Genomic DNA, 7,282 nt, shown 5'->3' with positions numbered 1-7,282 from the left:
AGTGAAAAATCAGCTCAAAAAATCACAAGTGTATGTTCAGATTTCTATTTTAAGGCCGCGAGTTTGGGCCTCTGCTTAAAGACAAATGTAAAGGAATGGTTATTGTAAGATAACCAAGTGTCATTAATGTTATTATCCATTGCTTTTTTAAATGTTCATTCTCTTTTTGTTTCTGAATCACAGATACATTGTTATCTACATATTTACTGCAGACACATGGAATGATACTGCTTGTGGTGCTTTTGGTTGAAATGTGGACATGACGATGACCATTTTCCTGGTAACATACAGTATGCGGTCACAAAAGCACCTTTATGCCTCCATTTTAAACATCACATGTTTTTCCTTCACAGCATCAAAATCTCTCCGTAAAAATACTATATACAATCCATTTTTTGTGATTGATCCCTGCATCGGATTGATCCAACCTTCAGCTGTTCGCTTGCTCTGCCCTTGAAAAGTTTCAAGACGTCCCTGCACGATACTGTGAAACTCTGAAGGCTGCAGCATAGTGTTTGATGAGAGCCAAATAAGCAAGAGAAAGTTGAGTATTTTGTCCTCCTTGTTGCCTCTTTAATGTTTTTGGACATAGTTGTTGGGATTTTTGGTTCAGCGCTTCATTAAGAAATGCCTCTGCTGAATCACAACCTCTTTTTCTAATTACTGCACACAATCGGCAACAAATGTTCTGAGTATTGATCTCGAAGTCTGGTCAGCTCGTTCAAATACTTCTGTTCATTTCAGAAATGTAAATATGACACTTATGAAACCATTTGGCAAAACGGCTGATTCAAACAAAATAGTGCTGCCGGGTTGCTTTTTTTCCCCCCTTAAGGACGAGGCTGTGTTCTCTGTTAAGTGCTGTCTATACAGTAGATGCATCACAGGTCTGTGTAAAAAAATAACAAAAAAAAAATTCTTCTTCTACTTCTTCTTCTTCTTCTTCCCCCTTCAGAGCCACTTGAGCTTCAATGGTTTCACAACAGTTCTGCCACTCTACAGGATACAAAACAGCATGGTCTCCATTGATTTTAAATGGCTATTTGGATTGGATTGTCAAAATCAGAAATACTGTTCTACTGTGTATATATACCAGGGTATGTGATCGGAGTGTAGCTGAGGAATTTTGACCAGAGTATGTAGAAAAATAAACGAGAAGAAAAAAAAGATTAAAATAGCAGAGTAAGTAAATTTGCGATTTTTGTAAAAGATTGAATAGTTAAGATTAGATATATTGATGAAGATATGATGTTTTGGCATTGGCAAATCAATTGCTTAAAAAAATATTAGCCCTAGGCCAAATTTGCTTGACGAACCCCTGTTTTATGATTTAAAAACCACTAGCACAGTGTAAAGACCTTGGGAAAAAAACCCATTCAAGCTTGTATTTGTCCTTTATCAGCCATGATTTCATGGTGTTGTATTCTTGGCCACACAGCTTTTAGGGAAAAATGACAACTCCATGTACGGTACAAAGGAGGTCACTTAGATGGAAAATAACTCCACTAATACAAGAGAAAAAAAATCCTGTTGACTGAGGAACAACTAGTGAGACAAACAAAGCTAAAAACAGAAGTGGACCTTGGATGGGCACTCACTCTTTTGTTTTCTAAGCCTCTTGAGTCGCAGATGTCTCTCCACATACGCTGTGCTCAATCAATGAGTAACTCTAACTCTATTCTCTAACTCTAGTTATGACCAAAGTGGTGTGTTAAACGTCCTCAGGAGTGGATCTTAAGCTATAATAAGCATTTCTACTGTGTAAAGCAATCCCATTTGTGTCACACATGCAATCGGGATGCTTTTCATGGCTGCTGTGTGGTGCTTATTATTGCACAGCACCAGCGCTGGCAAAAAGAACCCGCTCCGTTAATGATGCTTAGCAACGACTGACCAACCCTGAACTGCCAGGTAAAGGAAAACCGTCTGCCGCCAATTTAATGATTGAATTTTAAACAACAGCTCCCCAAGGTGACACGAAAGATCGATATTGGCAACCGGCAGCATAGTTAAAAACAGTAGTGCGTGACTTTGAAATATTAAAAAAAATGTTTTTCACATTCAAGCCATTGTCAAATGAGTTCACACAATAAGGCCTATCCGCTCCACACAACTGTCCCTGTCTTTGCAAACAGGTCAGAGTATGACGGGAAACATCCAAGAAAAGATTGAGCTCAAACTCTACTGCACAAAAACCTGGTAATTTGGCAGTTTGTTGGGATAAATCTTCACTGCTGGTGTCTAAACACAAATAATGAAAATGATTGCCCTTTTTTAAATGAGGGACATATAGTAATATTTCAATATTTCTGTTCACAAAGACCAAACTGAATCACCTTAAATTACGCACTGCAGCTTTAAGTGATATTATTCGGGATTTCCATCACTTTCACCCATGTCTCTCAATGTCGATAAATCACAAATACGATCTGTTTACGCTGTTAAATGCCAAATAATTGTAAAATTTTGTGAGGCTATGAGGATCATTAAAAACATAGACTATATCTGAAACAGTAATATTCAGTTTAGTGGTTCAGTTAATGTTGCAAAGCAACATTAATTGCACATGTTTTATCGTAATTTGCCTGAAGTTGGCTATTCAGATCATTAGCTGATTTTGAATTATGTAATGGAGTTGTTTCAACATTCTGTCTGTTGAAGAAATATATCTTCTTGAGGAGTCTTTTACCACATTTCACAAAAACAAATAAAATAAAAACATCCCAGTCTTCAGTTGTTTTCATGTGTGTTTAGTTGCCATTTAATTAGCCAAATAATATTGTAGTGCATGCTGGGTTTTTATTACCTTCAGCTCTAACTGGCTTTAGTGGGAACATGGAAAATTCTTTGTCTCCTTCAATGTTATGCAAATTCTGGCATAATTTCTGGCACAATGCTGAGATGCAAATTCATTTTCCAGTTGTTGGCATATTAGCCATGACTGTTTTTAGCTAACCTTACTTTTTTTTTTTAGAAACATTTTATTTAATTAGTGCCATAAAATAATTAACACCACTCCTATTTTCAGTATTTTGTGTATGAGCCGTGTACAAACTAAATTATTAATATTTCCTGTGTTTTACTTTGGACACTCAGTCGAACCCAGCCATTAGCATAGCTGTTAGCCATGAATGTTTTTAGCTAACCTCACTTTTTAGAACTTGGGACAGTGCGTGCTCAGCATTTAATTTCATTTTATTAGCGCCTTTAAATCATTCATTTGTTTGCAGTGTTTGCGTTCACACATTCATCTTCCCTCCATTAGCATAGCTGTTAGCCATTCAAGGTTTTGGCTAATCTTACTTTTTACAACAACACAGGAGTTGCTTTTAATTTTACCTCATTTAATTTCACTCCATTTGCACCTTAAAATCATTCACTCACAGATGAGTTTGAATGACGGACCAAAGTACAAGATAGGAAATAGTAACAGCTGTCACTTGTCATTGTTGTTGTTTGTTTGTTGTATTTCATGTGTGAAGCGTTCACCCGCAGGTTCAAAAACTACCTGATTATTTTACCACGAAGGAGGCTGAAGGTGAAAGTGTGAACTCTAACTAAATAACTAAGTAAGAGAAAACCAGTCACCCTGCAACTTCCCCTCCATCTTTCTATCTGCTCTCTCACAGTCAGCGACGCCAGCTGTGCAACTGGGTTGTAACTTACTAAGAAAACAGAATTTCAAATTCATGACCAGGCTCTTTTGCCCCTTTTTCATACACTCGATTCCCATATTTAAAAATAATTCCTGTACTAAGCTGAGCTTTCATTGATTCAGCCCTTCAGGCCGTCCCTCCTCCCACACCAATTCATCTCTCCCTTCATTCCCAACCCTTCCCTTTCCGGTCCCCATCACTCCTCTCATTCACATTCTTCCCCTCCATCCCCATTATCTCTTTTATTTCCTCCCCTCTTTGCGTCCTTCCTTCCCTTCCTTCCTTCCTTCCTCTTCTACTTTGCTCCTTCCTAAAACCCTCAATGCAAAGAGAGGATGTAGCAAGGCTAGACCTCCCGTCGTCAGTGGGAAAGAAGGGAGAGACCACAAGCTCACAGACAGAGGGATGCGAGAAAGGTATAGGTTGGAAGGTAGCATATAGGCCTGCTCATTCCTCCCTCTCCGTCCCCTCCCTTCATCCCTTCATCAGCATCCCCCCTTCACTGTGCCAGGGTGGTATGACCTGCTGGATTACAAAACAGCCCTCCCATGTGTCTGCCCATTCTCTGTGCCAGCTGAGAGACAGCACTACCAAGCTCCTGGAGCACTGCTGAGGGTGACAGGGAGGAGGAGACAGGGATGAGACAGGGAGGGAGGGAGGGAGGGAGGAGAGTGGAGAGAAGAAAAGTATAAGAGGAAAGGAGAGAGAGAGGAAGTAAAGGTGATAGAAGAGGGGAAGAGAGAAACAATGGGGAGACAAAAGTAAGAAGAGAGAGTGTATTTGTAGGGAAGACTTTTGAGTGACGGTGAACAGATTGTAGATAAAAGATGAGAGAGAAGCGACGACGATGAGAAGCATCAGCGCTGTCAGAGCATGTTCAAACCTCAGGGGCAGCCAGGGGTAAGTCACTCACTCACACACACACACACACACACACACACACCCTGATTTGCACAGCTATTCTTCTGAGGACACTGCATTGACTTCCATTCATTTGGACCTAACCATAACCTGTTCATGCCCAACTCTAACTTTAACCTAACCACAAATTCAAATAGTTACTCAGACATTTGAAAAGGTTTTGGTCTTCATGAGGACTAGTGGTCCTGACAATATCTCACTCACACACACACACACACACACACACACACACACACACACACATACATACATACATACATACATACAATACACAGAATATGTTCAGCTTTTTATAAGAGGCCCAGAAGCTACATTTCAGACAAATACTTAAATACAAATGACCCTTAAATAAGGATAGCTTCGTTCAACTTGTTTTAAATCTACAGAAAAAAAAGGATTTCTACTTAATACTGTCGCTCCACTGCAGTGTTGAAGCTCTTTAACAATTTTGAGGCATAAATCGACTTCAGCACTTTCATTGTGTTTTTTTTTTTAACCCTTTAAATTATTTTTTTTTACACGTTCTCTTTTATGAGTCTGTATACGCTCCCTCTTTGTTCTTCAGAGTATATATATATACAGAATGTAGTGAGCCATTTTATAACATCACAAGAGATAAGAGGGAGGCTGATGGAGAATGGAGGTGTCAGCTGATATGGATAATGACGTTGGGCTTCATGGGAATCAGTTTCATATGATGTCTGACAGGCTGTTGTCGAATCGTTACGCAGTCCCCAGAGACAAAAAAATGCTTTAAGAAGCTGGTGTGTATGTCAGTGTGTGTGTGTGAAAATCTGTGGTTTCTCCTCCTGCTCGCACTCCAGCACACACACACACACACACACACACACACACACACATTCCTGTGGCACACAATCGTCCTCTCATTTACAGCCAGCGACGGCCTAATTTCTAAATAACTGAGCAATTTGACCCTGAACGACGTTACAGCGGCCATTCAGGAAAGTTTTTTTTTCGAGCAGGGAGCCAGAGGAGATGAGTTTCCTTCAGGCCAAATGAGAGGAAAGAGATGGAGAGAGATACAGAGAGAGAGAGAGCGAGAGAGAGAGAGAGAGAGATTGAGAAAGAACACACAGGCACAGTTTTGTGGAGTCATCGGGTTAGGTTTGTTGGTTAGCAGCGCTGTAGATCTAATTGATTCCCGTGCCAGGAGGTGAAGGGCTTCATAACTCAGCAGAACCATCAGGACAGAGTGTGTTTTATTTGTCTGGATGAGACACTTCACACAGATTTAGCTGCTTTAAGCCTCAGGGTGAAGGAATTAAGGAAAGAGAGGAAGCGGGTGGTGGTGGTGGTAGTGGTGGTGGGAATCCGTAGCAGCTACATTAGTTCTGTTACAGGCCCCGGGAGGACGTCAGGGCGACAGAGGTCGTCATGGTGAGGCCGGTGGGGGGGGGGGGGGGGGGGGGTCATGTTAAGTGGTTGTCATGGAGATTGTGTGGAGGATAGAGCTGTGCCGATGTGGACGGGGCTCTCACCTGGTCTGAGGAGATCATTAAGCTCATTTTCCTTCTCCCCCCTCGACCTCAGTGGGTTTATCCTCTGAAGTTTGTCGTGTTTTCATGTGACTCTGCTGCTCTGAGCGAGAGGGAATTTCAGACAAAGACAGGAGAAGGAGAAGGTCCAGAGAAGGTGGGGTCAGTGTGAAGCTTCTTTTCTTTCACTGTGTCCGAGGTTTTATGCAAAAGCCTCCAGCTCTAGTGTTGCGTTTTATGCAGGATATCACATATGTCATATATTCATATATGTATATCATACAAGGACGTGCTGCTGTTTGTCTCTTTATCAGCTATAATCACAATAAAGGAGTTCTTAACCCTTTCATGGATGATCTAATTATTTTATGTTAACAGTTCTTTGTCTGTTACAATAGGGTATTTTTTTTTTTTAATCATATGAAACAGATGTTATGATGGAAAATGACGCCACAAAAATGGAATGAAATGACAAAACTTATCATTTTAACTAGCTCTGTGCCTCAAAGAATCACTTTTTACAAAGACACATTTACTTGTATGATTATTATTGGCTTAGGTGGCTTTAAATATGTGTTAGTTGGACATTTTTGCATGTGGTCCACAAACATGCAAGCGGCTGTGACACATGAGATGAATATGCAGCTCACCATTTCCCAAAGTCTCTGAGTCAATTCTCTGTACAGACAGATTGTAGTTTGTGTTGCTGAGATACAAGGAAAAAAGTCTCAAACTCATTTTTTTTTGTGCTCAAAATGTGTCCTGATTTGCACAGAAAAGACACAGATGGCAGTAAGTGAGCGTAGGTTTGAAGTCTGGTAGCCCACATAAGATTGTGTGGTTGATTTCCTGAGTGGAAAAAAATGATAAGATACTCTTACTAAATCCATTAGCATGGTTTTCTTTCTCCCTTTTCTCTATGATTCTGTTATTTCTCCTTTAATCTTAGAAGCCGTTGCCTTGTATAATGGCAAATATGGATTTTAAAAACTTAACTTAATAAATAGGCCAGGAGAGAGCACCTGTTACATGTTCTGTCTATGTTTGGGTTAATTTTGCTTTTCTTTCCAGCCGTTATCATAGAGCCACGGCTCTCAAACTGTGGTACGTGTACCTCCAGGGGTACGTGAGTTTCCTCTGGTGGTTCGTTGGGAGGAAAATCAGAATAACTGTTCCACTGCTGAGGAATTTTGGACCGTAGAAAGTGAA

General features: G+C 40.4%; 1 long non-coding RNA gene across 1 annotated transcript in view; it reads left to right on the top strand.

The window, feature by feature from the left end:
- Nucleotides 1-4,343: 4,343 nt before the first annotated feature.
- The window catches only part of LOC131471768 (uncharacterized), a 28,967-nt gene continuing 26,028 nt past the window's right edge, over nt 4,344-7,282 (top strand). Inside the window, exon 1 of the long non-coding RNA XR_009242023.1 lies at nt 4,344-4,556. This is a non-coding gene — a long non-coding RNA (uncharacterized LOC131471768). The remainder of the gene's footprint in view (nt 4,557-7,282) is intronic.

The sequence above is a fragment of the Solea solea genome, chromosome 13, assembly GCF_958295425.1.
Source record: "Solea solea chromosome 13, fSolSol10.1, whole genome shotgun sequence".
NCBI classification, from domain to species: Eukaryota; Metazoa; Chordata; class Actinopteri; order Pleuronectiformes; family Soleidae; genus Solea; species Solea solea.
This window is presented reverse-complemented; position numbering and strand designations above follow the sequence as displayed.